A 15,338-nucleotide genomic window follows, 5' to 3' on the forward strand; every position below is an offset into this window, starting at 1 on the left:
ACTTCCTTACATAAGGTTTTTCCTAGTCCCCCCCACACACACACCAACTGCTAGTGCCTCTCTCCCCACCACATTTATTTTATATAAATGTGTGTATTTATATAGACTTTGTCTCCCGTTAAAATGTAAGCCCCTTAAGGTAAACTCCAGCAGTTTTTGTCTTTGTCTCTCCAGTCTAGCACAGTGAGGTCCTGGCCCATGGTAGTTTGCACTTAATAAATACTTGTTGAATTGAGTTGAATTGAGCTGTCCAAGGTATCTCAGGAAGCAAGTGGCAGAGCCAGGATCTGAATCCCACCTTCTTATTTCATGCATGTGTAATGTGGGCTTGGCCAATGAGAGCCAGTCAGTCCCAGGAGCATGCTGAGAGGAGCTGCGGAGATGTTTGGCGAGTCTGTACAAGCACAGGTCTTCTAGGACTGTTTACTGCATGGTGAAAAGGGGCCTTTTGGGGTTGTCTGCTGAGCCAGAACTAGAGCACATTCAAATATTCAAATGGAGAAACTCATGCTCTTGATTCTTTCCCAGTAGCTGGTGAGGAGGATGAACTACTGTGGGGTCTGTCTCTAGGTAAGGAAGGTCGGGTTCTCTCACCAGGCGCTGCCATGAAGCCATGAATACAAGACACACTTGTTTTCAGTCTATTGTATTTATTCTTTCCTGCTTTTTGGTGGAAGAGTTTTGGAGATGGCTATGACCCTGTAAGCTTAGAAAGTTTGGAAGAGTAACCTGCCTGAGGTCCACGAATGCTAGGGAAGAATTATTGTTTGTCCTTTGTTTTCAAAGAGGACCAATGACATCACAGGGTGATGATGTCTTGACTTGTGCATCAATTGGATTGAAGTGAGGCAGAGTTACACAAAGTCATCAACCTCTCTCTTCAAGAGTCACTGAAGGCCAGTGTGGCAGGAAAAAAGTCAGGACAACTGGAGATGACCCTGAATGAAGTGTGTGACCTTGATGTCTGACCAAGCTCTAAGTGCTCCACAGCTCCTGCTTCTGCCACCTTCGTGGCTGTTAGAACAAATTGTTTTCATCCACCCATTCCACTGGAGGAAATCTTCACACTGACGGTTTGAGATCTGTCAGTTACCCTCAATCTGGTTTAGCCCATCGGCTGAGAAGGTTTTACTGGGGTGTGGCTGCTGCCCATGTTGAAGCTTCTTGGAGGGCAGCTAGGTGGTGCAGTGGATAGAGAACCAGCCCTGGATTCAGGAGGACCTGAGTTCAAATCCAGCCTCAGACACTTGACACTTACTAGCTGTGTGACCCCGGGCAAATCACTTAACCCTCATTGCCCCACCCCCCAAGAAAAAAGCTTCTTGGAGCCACAGGTGAGAACTGGGTGGCTGGTTGGATAGCAAAGTGGATGAGAAGCCCTGAAAAGGGCTTGACCAGCCTTCACACCGAAGATGCTAGCCCTTAACACCCCATACATCCAAGGCACCAGCATAGCTTCGAAGAGTGGCTTACTTGATCCCAACAAGGCATCTACCCTAAGGTGTCAGGTTCTGATGCAGGAAGGAAACAACTCAGCCAGTAACTCTGCTACATTTATAAATGAAGTTGGAGGGATAAATTCTTTTTTTTTTAAAGCTTTTGTTTTTGTTTTTGTTTTTTTTTCGGTAAGGCAATTGGGGTTAAGTGACTTGCCCAGGGTCACACAGCTAGTAAGTGTTAAGTGTCTGAGGCCAGATTTGAACTCAGGTACTCCTGAATCCAGGGCCGGTGCTTTATCCACTGTGCCACCTAGCTGCCCTAAATTCTTTATAGCAAACAATTAAGATTGAGTCCATTCTCCCCAGGGACTGAAGTGGGGTAGGGTGAAGTGTGCCCTCTGGTGTTGGGGAGGATGTTTTATAACTCCTATTCTTGCTATACATTATCAGTAAATAGCCCTTTATAAAAAAGCTAATTACAGTTCATTGTTCAATGTAGGGGGAGAGACTAATTGTAAGTGTTGATTGGTATTAAGCAGACAGAAGGTAAAGAACCTTAATCTCTAACGGGTACTCCTAGAATCCTGAGAAGAAATGTAGCTAGCTAAGTACTGGGGTCCCAATTTGCTCATATGAGTGGGAGACAGGGTAGAGGGGAAATCCACCTTTGGGATATATGGGTTGGTTTTTTTGTAGGGTAACGAGGGTTAAGTGACTTTCCCAGGGTCACACAGCTAGTAAGTGTCAAGTGTCTGAGGTCGAATTTGAACTCAGATACTCTTGAATCTAGGACCGGTGCTTTATCCACTGCGCCACCTAGCTGCCCCTAGGATATATGGTTTTAAATCCCATTACTCTGCCACTGCTTCTCTCTCAACCCCAGATTCCATTTAATCTCTAAAAAAAGATCAGACCAGAAAAGCTTGAAGGTGTTTCCAGTTCTGACATTCTACGTTCTAAGGTGGGTTCCAACTAACTCTGACATTCCATGTTCTAAGACCTCCCTGAACTCTGACATTTGATGTTCTAAGGTCCTTTGCAGCTGACATTTTATGTTCTACAGTCTAAGATTGCATCCACCTCTCTCATTCTATGTTTTATGTTCTAAATTCCCTTTCAGCTCAGACATCTTAGGAGTTTTCTGTCCCTCACCCCTTCTGCTCTCAGTAGGAATGGGACGATCTTTGAGCAGTGAATCCTGGGAGGAGGTGGATGCAGGGGGATGAGCTTTGGAGTTACGAAAAGGATTGTGGTTCTCAGATGGATCCCAGCTTAGCTACGGGTGAATTGTCAGTTCTGCCCCCCTCCTTCCCTTCCTCCCTCTGTCTCCACTTCCCCTCCCTCCCTCACTCTGCCTTGCACTGGTTCTGACCTTCTAATCCCTTCACTTGGCTGCCTAAGGAGCTCAGATGAAACTGGAAATAGATTCTAACCAAAGGCCTTTCTGACTGACATGCTCCTCTGTCTGCTGGAGGTTGAGGCTTTCTCCATAGCAAGGGTAAGGAGTTGGAGACCTGGGAAGGGAGGAGAATGCAGGCTTGATGTCAGGAAAAAAAACTTCTTAACGATTTCAGGGCTATCCCAAAGAGCTCACCTTGGAAAATAGCGATTTCCTTCTCATTGGGGGTCTTCTCAGATAGAGGGGATTCTTGTTCAGCTATGTGTTGGCTATATGGCCTTTGATGTCCCCTACAACTCTGAGACTCAGCATTCGGTGACAAGGATGCAGCCAGAGGGTGACAGACACAAACACCAGATCACTTATTTCCATTGTGTGCTCACCCAGCTGTGGGGAATCCTGATGGGAGGAAGAGAGCCAGACCCTGCCTTGTGGACAGTCGCCTTAAAGCTAGGGAGGTAGCTCTCACGCCTCCAGGAAAGGCTCCACCACCTTGTAGGGCTCCCTGGACCTCTCTATAAAATGAATTGATTGGTCTAGAGGGTCTCCAAGTTCTCTTCCGGCTCTGACATCTTTTGTTCTCTGTTCAAAGGTCTAGAGTGCATGGTCTAAGTTCTAACAGCTGTGTCATTTAGCTCTGGTGTCCCGTGAGTGAGTTTCTTCTAGTCTATATGGCTTCACTTTTCTAATATTTTATGATTTCAAAATTCTGCGATTTTGCCAAATTGTGCAGCATAGAGAAGTGCCCTGGGAGCCCAACTTGGGCTAGAGTAGGCAGGGGGGTACTGCCTAAGGGGTGGGGTGGTCCCTGAAGGTCCTTCAGGTTTTGAAGAGGCTAGGAGGAATTTGTGGGATCATAAAATTAGACCTAGAAGGTCCCTGAGAACATACAATGTCAGAGCTGGGACTGAAACAGAATGCTGCGGCTTGGTTAGGAGGGACCCTCATTTTCCAGATAAGGAAAAAGCCCACAGAGAAAGGGCTTCCTCGAGTTCACCCAGGTAGTGACTGAAACTAGTCCTTTTATAAACTATTTTTAAACGTGCTGCTACTTTTGAAATTAAAAAAAAAAGACTGAGAATTATCCTATCAATCATCAATCTCAATGATGAATACAATTTTAAAGTTTAACGAGTCGGGAAAGTTACATGGAATCGCAGAAATCTCTAATATCTCCCGGGTCGGGTCCAGGGGGTAGTGAGCAGGATGGGATATCCACTGCGATTTGAGCCCCCTGAGAGCTGCAGTCTTGGCCAGAGCGGTGCGCCCAGCTCTCTCTAGGGATGTGGACTACATGGCCCAGAAGGCTGCGCGTCCCCCCTCCCAGGGAAGGTGAGTGTGTCCGTAGAGGCGGGCCCTGGGTGAAGCTCGTGGCTTGCCCCGAGGGAGAAGAAGAGCGCCTAGGGAGGGGGGGCGGTAAGGGGGAAAGAGAGCTGACTTGGGCACTTCAGGCGCAGGCGCAGTAGTTGCGATAGATAGCATCGGAGAGCAGCCGCAAAGACAGCAGCAGCATCGGCATCAGCCAACAGGTGGGGAGTTTGCAGAGTTGGCCGCGGGAGGGAAAAGGGGGCGGCTGGGGGCATCGGGAGTGGGGCTTTACCTGCCTTCCCAGGTGTGCAAGGGAAAGTGAGGTCCTGGTTGGACTGCGATAGCCCAGGGGTTCGATTCAACTTCTTTCTGTCCATCTAAGAACCAACCCACCCACCCACCCCTGCCCCCCTCTAAATGTCCTAAATTGAAGCCGGGAGACCTACGTCCTGGTCCCAGTTCCCCTCCTGACTTTCTGTGTGACTTTGGGGAGGGCCCTCTTCCCCTCTGAGCATCAGTTTTCCTCCATGTAAAGGAGGAAAGTCCTTTAAGTCTCATTTTACAAGCCTCCTCACTGGGCAGAGAAGCTCCCCAGGGTTTCCTAGGTGACCCTGAGCCAGGGGTGCCTCCCCCTGGAGTTCACTGTAATAGGGTCATCCGTTCTTAAAGAAACAAAAAGAAAAACCTCTCTTCCCCGCCCCCCACCCCTTTCCCACCGCTGCTCCCTAGGGTCCTGTAGAGCCAGGAATTGGTGCCCTTGGCAGGATGGAGGGAGGTTGTTCCTGAAGATTTAGGTTAAAGAAAAGTAATGTCTTGTTGTGAAGGGAGGCCTGGGTTCAAGTTCTCTCCCTACCCCTATTTCCCTATGAGCCTCGACAAGTGACTTTACTCTGGTCCCAGTTTTCTCTTCTGTAGAATGAGAACTTGGACTGGACCATCTGTCTTGAAACATCCCAAGTTCTGCTCTAACATTCTTCTAGTCCTTACAGTCCAGGATCCTCTGAAAGGGCAAGAATCCAGAAACTTCTTTTTCCTCTTGGTCCCTTAGCCCCTGGCTCAGCTAAAGCACAAGGCTGCCCCAGTTCTGCCCCCCTCCATTATGCCTCCACCCTAGGCCCAGTGGCCACCTCTAGAATAGCTCTGGGAATCATCTTTGCTTACAGATGGCAGGATCATAGGATTTAGAACCAGAAATGATCATCTAGGCCAACCCCCTCATTTTATAGATGATCCCAGTTCTTTTCCCCCTCCCCCCACTCCCAGGGTTTCCTGATGATCAGATTCTTCATAGACACTAAATTTGTCTCCACCCCTAGAACTGGGATGGTCTCTATGAAGGCTGTTCCCTGCTTTTCATCCCATTTCTGCCCCAAACCCAGGTCTGTGCTGATGTCTGTCTTTTTGTCCAGCTTCTAATGCCTCCCCTCCTCCCTTTTCTGAATTCATGGGGGGAGAGATTCCAGCATCACATACTTGCCCTACATCATCATTTTTGGGGAATTGGTTCTTGGGTGGCCTCTTGATTTCCTATTGGGAGACATGGAAGTGTGAGAGTTATTGAGGGTCACATGCTGTAAAAGGGGAAGAAATATTTGGACCACCAAAGAGCATGATTGCTTTGCTGTTGGTGGGAATCATTACCTGGTGGGCCCTTCCCCCAGAGACAAGATCCTCCTTCTCTCTCCCCACTATATAGGGAAGGACCCAGGGGAGGGGGACACTTGTTGTCTCTATTTCTTTATTTTTTTAAATTTTTTTTTTTAGTGAGGCAATTGGGGTTAAGTGACTTGCCGAGGGTCACACAGCTAATAAGTGTTAAGTATCTGAGGCCGGATTTGAACTCAGGTACTACTGACTCCAGGGCTGGTGCTCTATCTACTGCGCCACCTAGTTGCCCCTGTCTCGTCTCTGTTTCTTTAAAAATGCAAATCTACCCTCAATGGAGGGTAGGGGGAGTTGGAAATGCCCTCAATGAGGGAGGGGTGTGTGGCAAACAGAACAGAGACAGGTCCAAATCAGAGGGCTTAGCCTTCTTGCTTGGATGCCTGAACTCTCAACTTCCCTACTTACTGACCAATGCTTGTCGTCCTATTGCAAAGGAGATTCTTGCTCAAGTACAGGTTGGACCAGATGCCCATCCAAGTAGAGTTTGGATGAGCCTCTATGAGGAAGTCTATGTAGAGAGGTTATCTGCTCTTGGGGGAGAGGTTGTCTTAGGTGCCCCAGCTGTGACAGCCCCTTTCATTTGTGCTTCTGGGGTTTCTTTAATGGGTGTCAGGCTGGGATTTTATGATTGTGCAGCCTTAATGGTCTAGGGGTGGGCTTATCCAGATTATCCATATGCTCTGGTATATGCATGCCCACCTTCAGAATGGGGAAGCTTCCACCAATGCAGATGGAAAGACATTTCTGGTTTCTAGGGAAGGGCTTCTTTAAAAACAAGTTTACTGACCCCTGCTTGAACACCCCTGATTAATAGTGGATACAGTGGGGCAACTAGGTGGAGGAGTGGATAGAGCACCGGCCCTGGATTCAGGAGGACCTGAGTTCAAATCCGGCCTCAGACACTGGACACTTACTAGCTGTGTGACCCTGGGCAAGTCACTTAACCCCAATTGCCCAGCAAAAAAAAAAAAAATAGTGGATACAGTCCCTGTTCTCAAGGGGATGTGTCTTTGGCTTCAGGTATTCCCATCGTCAATTTCACACAGACCCATTTTCTCCCATTAAACCATCCTCCAAAGCAGGAAGGATGGAATCCTAAGAAAATGAAGGTTGGAGCCATTGTTTGGTCTCAACCTGAGGTAACGACATAAAATTCAATAAGCATTTTGGTGACTGATTTTCTAGCAAATATATTGGGGCATCCTTATGTTATGTATATAGGGCTAGGCTTAGACTCAGGAAAGCTGGGGTTCAGTTCCCATCTCTGTTGGACCCAGGACCAGTCCCTTAACCTCTATATGCCTCAGGCTCCTCCTTTACAGGAGTCCTTAACCCGGCATCTCTAATTAAAATACATGTATACATATATTTATATTTTGATAACTATATTCCAGTATAATTAGTTCCCTTTGTAACGGCTGTGCATTTTGTTTTATTCATTTAAAAACATTATTTTGTGACAAATATGATAATGTTTTACATAATCTTACATATATATAACCCCATTGCTTGCTGCCTTGGGCGGGGAGGGGAGAGAGGGAAAGAGGGATAAAAATCGGAATTCAAAACTATAAATAAAAATGTTTCTTACATTTAAAAAAAATCTATTATTTTGAGAGGGGTCCATATACCTCACCAGACTGTCAAGGGGTCCATATCACAAAAAACAGTGAAGAGCCCTGACTTCTGTTTGAGTTCAACAAAAACTGAGTCAGGTTCTAGTCTGCAGAGCCCTGTGCTCAGGGAGATAAACAGTTTAGCAACACAGAGAGCTATAATACACAGTATTATGTGGTTAGCTCATCAAAAATGTATAAACAAAGGGCTATATGAGTCCCCAGAGAGGAAATGACTGATTGGGGAGAATCAGGGAAGACTTCCTGGAGGAAGTAGCATTGGGGATGGGCTTTAAAGGATGAGTTAGAATTCTACACATGAAGAGAGGGAAGGAAGGCATTGCAAGTACAGGGGAACAGCAGTAGCAAAGGTATACAGGCAGAGGTTCCCAGCATGTGTTTGCTTGCTTGCTTCTTTTTTGGAATTAATCTGTTTTGACTGGATTACTGAAAGGTAGGAATAGAAATATGCCTCAAAAGGTAGGATGTACAAGATTGTAGAAGGCCTTGAATGCCAGGTAAGAGGGCTTGCCTGCACTATAAGCAACAGAGATGTAGTCAGGGAAGGGTTTTGAGTAGAGAAGTGATGTGATTGACTCTATGCAGTCTGCCAGAAATGTGATACATGCTTGTCGCATCAGACAGATGTGTATATTTCTCCCACAGCTCCTCAAACATACTAGGAATTTAATAAATAGCTGGCAAATGTTGGTTTTATTATCCCAGCTCCTTGTTTGGTGGTGCCATGGATAGAGCTCTGGGCCTAGAGTCGGTAATACCTGAGTTCAAATCCACCCTTCAATTACTAGCTCTATGGCCCTGGGCAAGTCACTTAACTTCTGCGTGCCTCAGTTTCCTCAACTGTAAAATGGGGATCATAATCGCACCTACCTCCCAGGATTGTTATGAGGATCAAATGAGATAAAAATATTTGTTAAGCACTTAGCACAGTGCCTGGCACATGGTAGGTGCTTAATAAATGTTTATTGCCTTCTTTCATTCCTCCCCCTGCCCATCCTTCCCATCTGGAAGGTCTTGGAGGAGGGGACACTGGAATCTTTTTCTGGGATTCTTCCTTAATAGCCTAAAAGAGTTTAGAAGTTGCCTGTTCCTCAGAGGGGTGACCTGGTGCTGGATCCAGGCCAGCTATTTTATCACAGTGCCCCCCACCATTCTCTCCCTCTTTAGAACCTAGAAGAACATCCTACTTCCAGGTGACCCTGAGGCATCTCAGAAAGCTAGGTGGACGAGGTTATATAAGTCCCCTATCATCAGCTCAGTCTGTTGTGGGGGTGCCAGGAGGATAAGGAGACTCAGGCCCCACCCTCAAGGAGCTCCCCGTCTTCCTGGGGAGACAGGGTTCCCCAATTTGGGACATTCGTCAGAGAAAAACCAGGTTACCAAGGCTGTAGTGAGGCACCCTTCCCCCAACCCCACTCCCACCCCCAGCCCCGGAGCTGGCTGGCAACGAGGAAAACAAAAATTCAATTCATTTCAACAATCCAACTTGATAGCGCCTACTGAAATGCTTTCCCAGGGCGGCTTGGCTTACTGGAAGGGTGCTGAATGTGGAATCAGGAGGTCCTCGTTGTCAGTTTGCCTTTTTTACTCACCAGTTCTAAGAAAGGCATTTCACTTCAGCCTCTGGTTCCCCTATCAAAATACAAAAGTATTTGTACTGCCTCCATCACCAGAGCATCATGAGCAAAATCCTTTGTAGACTTTAAAGTGACATGTCAATTAAGTTGTTATCATTATCTTTTTTTATAAATAGATCCACCCATCTGACCATTCCTTCCCAGCCTCCTTTGCTGGTTCATCACTCCTGTTATTCCCTGCCCAACTGTGGGTATCCCCCACAGCTCTGACCCAGGTCCTCTTCTCTCTCTACTCTCCCTGTATTTGGGACCACACCAGTTCCCATGGATTTAATTATCTCTATCCAGATGGCTGCCAAATCTACATATCCAGCCCCAGTCTTTCCCCTGATCTCCGGTCACATGTCTCCAGCTGTCTGCTGGACACTTCCAACTGGATATTCCTTAAGCATTTCAAATTCCATGTGGCCAAAGCTGAGGTCATTATCTTCCCCACCCCCAGTTCACTCTTCCTCCAGACTTGTCTATATCTGCTGAGGACACCCCCATCCTTCCAGGTACCCAGTTTGTGACTTTGTTGTTATTCTTGACTGCTCACTTTCACTCACCCCACACATAACATCAGTTACCAGTTCTGTCATGTCTACTCTCATAACATTTCTCCCATCAGCCCCCTTCTCTCCATTCACACTCTAATTCAAACTGGTATCACCTTTTTCTCATAAGAGCTTCTTACTTGTTCTCCCTACTTCAAGTGTCTCCTAACTGCAATTAATCATCACACAGGAATTTTCAGAAGCTCATGTCTGATCATGCCACTCCCTTACTCAATAAACTCCAGTCGCTCCCTATTATCTATAGGATCAAATAGAAACTCTTCTGTTTGGCATTTTAAACCCTTCACAACTTAGTCCAATCCCACCTCTTCAGCCTTATTAAACACTACTGCTCCCTTTCACTAACACTACTATCCAGTGACACTGATCTCTTTCCCCTTCCTCACACACAGCATTCCATACCCCATTTCCTTGCCTTTTCACAGGCTGTCCCCAATGCCTAGAACACACTCGCTTCTCACCCTTACCTCTTAGAACCCTTAACTTTTTTCAGGACTTGGCTCAGGGCTGTCACCTTCTACACGAGCACTTTCCTCATCTCCTAGCTGCCTGTGTCTCCCCTCCAAAATGATTTTGGACCTGTTTCATGTATACACCTCTGTGTATGCATGCTGTCTCCCTTAGACAGACAGCAAGACCCTCAAGGGCACACAGGCAGGGCTTGGCCTTTGTCTTTGCCTTCCCTGCACCTAACATGGTACCCTGCATGCAGTAGGCATTTAACAAATGCTTGTTGACTGACTGACTGACTGATATAGGACTCCAAGGCCCCCTGGTTAGCCACTGTCCCCTGCCTATTATTATTAACATGATTTTATACTAGTAATCATCCCAAGTTTCTGTCTGGATCCATAAAATATAATATGAGAGCAAAAATATTATTATTACTAGTAGTAGTAGTACTACCAATAGCATGATTACTAGTATATAATCATATTATTACCAGGACAAGATCTCGACCATGGCAAAATAATAAAAAAAAATAATCAACAAACGTTAAATACCGAAGAACAATAGTAGTACAGAGACTCATGCTAAGTTTCTATCTGGACTCTGGAAAATATAAGATGAGAGCAAGAACATTAGTAGTAGTATTGCTAGTAATAACATGATTATTATAATTGTCATATATTCTATAATCACATTATTACTACTAGTAGTAATATATTTTACTATATATTCTATAATCATGTTATTGCTAATAGTAATAATAGTAATATTCTTGCTCTCAGCTTATATTTTCATAACACAATTATTCATATATTACCATTTTATTTCTAGTCATCATCACCACCAGCACCGCCATCATCACCATCATGTTCTTGCTCTCATCTTATATTTTCCAGAGTCCAGATAGAAACTTGGGATGAGTCTCTATACTACTATTGTTCTTTGGTATTTAATGTTTGTTGGTTATATTTTTAAAAACCATTATACTATAAGCCAGACTTTGTGCTCAGCAATAGGCTTACAAAGAGGGAAGGGAATAAACATTTTATCTAGTGCCTAGCACTGTTCTATGTACTTTAAAAGGATCTCATTTGATCCTTACAAGTACTCTAGGAATAGCCTGGTCAAGTGCATGGAAGTAGGAAGGGAAAGGAAGGAACTCAAGTTGTCTGGGATATGGATATGGAAAAGCAAGATTGTGGCGAGATGGTTATGAGCCTGGAATGACAGGTTAAGGAATCTGGATTTTATCTTCTAAACAGGAGACGTCAAACCTGCAAAATTCCCCAATGTGGCAGGAACCAGATTAAAATGTAATTGGAGGGGCAGCTAGGTAGAACAGTGGTTAGAGCAGGGGCCCTGGATTCAGGAGGACCTGAGTTCAAATCTGGCCCCAGACACTTGACACTTACTAGCTGTGTGACCCTGGGCAAGTCACTTAACCCCCATTGCCCCACAAAAAAAATATCACTGGGAAATGTTTAACAAAATAAATAAAAGTGCAACACAACACAGATAATGTTAATTTGTGGTTTTCCAAGTCTATATGGCACCATTAGGCATTTGTTTCTGTTTGAATTTGACATCACCTTTTTCAGCAATGGAGAGCCATGGAAAAATGCTTTGGACAGCATTAACTAGAAATGGATTTCTTTCAATTCTAAGATCATATCATTCTTTTCCTTTTTTTTTTTTAGTGAGGCAATTGGGGTTAAGTGACTTGCCCAGGGTCACAGAGCTAGTAAGTGTCAAGTGTCTGAGGTCGGATTTGAACTCAGGTCCTCCTGACTCCACGGCCGGTGCTCTATCCACTGCACCACCTAGCTGCCCCGATCATATCATTCTAACTTACTTGAACAGGGAAGCAAATGATCAGACCTTGACTGTGTCTCGGAAGATCAGATAGCCAACATGTGAAGGATGGACTGGAAAGAGGAGAAACAGGAGACCAATCAGGAGACTATGAAAATAGTCCAAGAGGGAGGTGCCAAAGACTTGAACCATGGGGGTAACTGTGTATATGAAGAGGAGACAATAATTGACAAGACTTGGAAAGTGATTGTATGGGGGTGATAACCTGAAGACTGGATATGATAATTACTTGAAAGTACTTCTAGGGGCAGCTAGGTGACGCAGTGGATAAAGCACCAGCCCTGGATTCAGGAGGACCTGAGTTCAAATCCAGCCTCAGACACTTGACACTAGCTCTGTGACCCTGGGCAACTCACTTAACCCTCATTGCCTTGCAAAAAAAGAGAAAAAAAAGAAAATACCTTCTGTCTGGAGTAGCTCTGCTTTTATTATTAACTTGATAGACCATAAGTGCATCAGAGAGGCTCAAAGTACTTGTAGGAATTATGAGGGAATAATTTCCAAATAGGGGAATCAGGAAGGGCTTCCTGGAGGAGGTAGCATTTCATTGGAGCTTTGAACGGTTACACGAGGGAGGTAAGATAGGCAGAAAAGAAAAGAACTTGTTTGTTTTGGCTGGATTTGGCTGAAGTACAAAATATTTAGAGGGGGAAAGTAGGAAATAAAGCTAGAAAAATTAGGGGCTTCTAGATATATGGGTGCCTAGACTGCCAAGATAAAGTATTTGAATTTTAGTTAGCCAGCAATGGGGGACTGGTGAAGGATGCCTCACTGGCCAGTTTCCCAGGCACCAGCTCCTCCTTGGCTTCCCTCGGGCTTTTCCTCATCCATTTCCAAACTTCTGTGATTTCTGAGGTTCCCAGGCCTGGATCTTCCGATTCCTGGGGTTCAGAGACCTTCCATTCCAAACCAGGAATCTCTTCCCCTGCTTTCCCTCTTCTGTCACTCTTTTCTTACCTAGTTCTAGGTGCCTACTATGTGCCAGGCACTGTGCTAAGTGTTTTTACAAACATTATCTCATTTGAGCCTCACAACAACGTTGTGAGGTAAGTGATGTTATTATCCCTGTTTTAAGGTTGAGAAACTTTGGCAAGCAGAGGTGAAAGTGACTTGCCCAAGGTCATATAGTTAGACAGTGTCTGAGGCCGAATTTGAATTCAGGCCCTCCTGACTCAAGGTCCAGAGCTCAATTCCCTATACCATCAGCTACCTCATAGTATTAAATAAATTAAAAACAAATTATATTAAATGTGCAATTGAAAGAAAACTAATGAGTCCCCACCATGTATGTGACTCTAAACTTCTCCAGGGATTTGATCGAGTTAGCGTTTTCCTGGCACACCCTGGTTGTTTCTGGGCTGAAGCATCTGGCTTCCTTTTGGTCCCAGGCCAAAGATGAGCACTTTGCTCCCAGAAACATCCCCAGGCAGGTTTGAGGCTCTGATTGCCTGGAATTATTTACCTGATGAAATGATCCCCTGACTATTCCTCTCTCAGAACAAAGGGGAAAACAAGAAAATAAAAATAAAAATAGATAAATGGGACAAGATTCCCATCACTTCAAAAATCAGAATAGTTCAACCTGACCTGTGGATTCTCTCTGTAGTTTACAAAAGGCATTCTCTTCTGAGCTTTTGAAAGATATTGGGGCAGGGTAGGGGAAACAGATTATTCAGAGTCATAGTTCACTTCTCACTTTCTGGACATCATAATTACGTATACTATCTCCAACAGTGTAGAGCAGAGCAGGTGACTTCTGCCCCAGAATCAGTGCTCACCTTGGGCTTGTTGTTCAGTCCTTTTTGACTCTTTGTGACACTAGTTAGGGTTTTCTTGGAGAGATACAGGAGTGGTTTGCTATTTCCTTCTCGAGCTCATTTTACAGATGAGGCAAACAGGATTAAGTAACTTGCCCAGAGTCACACAGCTACTATGTGTCTGAGGCCAGATTTGAACTCAGGAAGATAAGTCTTTCTGACTCCAGGCCCAGCACTCTATCCACTGTACCACCTAGTAACTCCTGCTCTTTAGAGTTAACATCTCTGACTATCTGACCGCTTGGAAACTGGACCCTGGTAACAAGCCCTAGACTGGTAGGACCTGCCCACTGATTCCTGCCTTGACTGAATTCCCTGGACTCCATGTGTGATACCTGTTGAACCCCATCTAGGTCAGCCATATTCCTTGCCTGAGCCCCTTCTGGCTGGCCCAACAAATTGCCTCCTACACCCCAGCCTGACATTCCAAACTAGAAACCCACATCCAGTTTGGAGTTCAACAAATGCTGTACCTAGAAGGAACCTCATAACATTTGCAGCAGTACTACCCCATTACACATAAATCAGAACATTAGATCTTAGAAAGCTCTTAAGGCATCTGGAAAGGACCTTAGAGATAGTCTGGTCTAACTCCTTATTTACAGATGAGAAAACAGCCTCAGAGACAAGAAAATATTTTCCCAGGAAGAAAACTCAAAGGAAGGAAGGAAAGAAGAGAAAAATAGTATACTTCAGTATATATTCATACTCCATCAATTCTTTCTCTGGAGGCAGATAGCATTTTTCATCACCAGTCCTTTGGAATTATCTTAGATCATTGTATTGCTGACAATAGCTAAGTCATTCACAGTTGTTCATCATACAATATTGTTGTTACTGTATACAATGTTCTTCTGGTTCTGCTCATTTTACTCTGCATCAGTTCATTTAAGTCTAGGTTTTTCTGAAATTGTACTGCTTGTCATTTCTTATAGCACAATAATATTCTGTTACAATCATATACCACTTGTTTAGCTGTTCCTCAATTGATAGGCATCCCTTCAACTTCCAATTCTTAGCCTCTGTGGGAAAAAAAAAAGCTGCTATAAATATTTTTGTACAAATAGGTCCTTTTCCCTTTAAAAAAAACCCTTTAGGAGACAAACCTAATAGTGGTATTTCTGAGTCAAAGAGTCAACTGTTTTAAGGCCCTTTGTGCATAGTTCTGAATTGCTCTCCAGAATGGTTGGATCAGTTCACAACTTCACCAACAGTGCATTAGCATCCCAGTTTCCCTACATCCCTTCCAACATTTATCATTTTCTTTTTCTGTCATATTAGACTGTCTGATAGGTATGAGGTTGTTTTATTTTGCATTCCCTAATCAATAGTTATTTGGAGCATTTTAATATGACTATAGATACCTTTGATTTCTTTATTTGAAAACTACCTGTTCATATCCTTTGACCATTTGTCAATTGGGGAATGACTTTTGTTCTTATAAATTTGACTCAGTTCCCTATATATTTGAGAAATAAGGTCTTTATCAGAAATAATTGCTGTATAAAAATTTTCCTGTTTTCTGCTTTCCTTCTAAATTTGGTTGCATTGGTTTTG

At 44.5% G+C, this 15,338-nt stretch overlaps 1 protein-coding gene across 1 annotated transcript in view; it reads left to right on the forward strand.

Moving 5' to 3' along the window:
* The first annotated feature begins 4,237 nt into the window (after nucleotides 1-4,237).
* PLEKHB1 (pleckstrin homology domain containing B1) overlaps nucleotides 4,238-15,338 on the forward strand; it is a 37,641-nt gene continuing 26,540 nt past the window's right edge. Inside the window, 1 exon segment of the mRNA XM_043998043.1 lies at nucleotides 4,238-4,367. The gene's annotated coding sequence lies outside the window, so the exon portion shown is untranslated.

The sequence above is a fragment of the Dromiciops gliroides genome, chromosome 3 (assembly GCF_019393635.1).
Source record: "Dromiciops gliroides isolate mDroGli1 chromosome 3, mDroGli1.pri, whole genome shotgun sequence".
Taxonomy (NCBI): domain Eukaryota; kingdom Metazoa; phylum Chordata; class Mammalia; order Microbiotheria; family Microbiotheriidae; genus Dromiciops; species Dromiciops gliroides.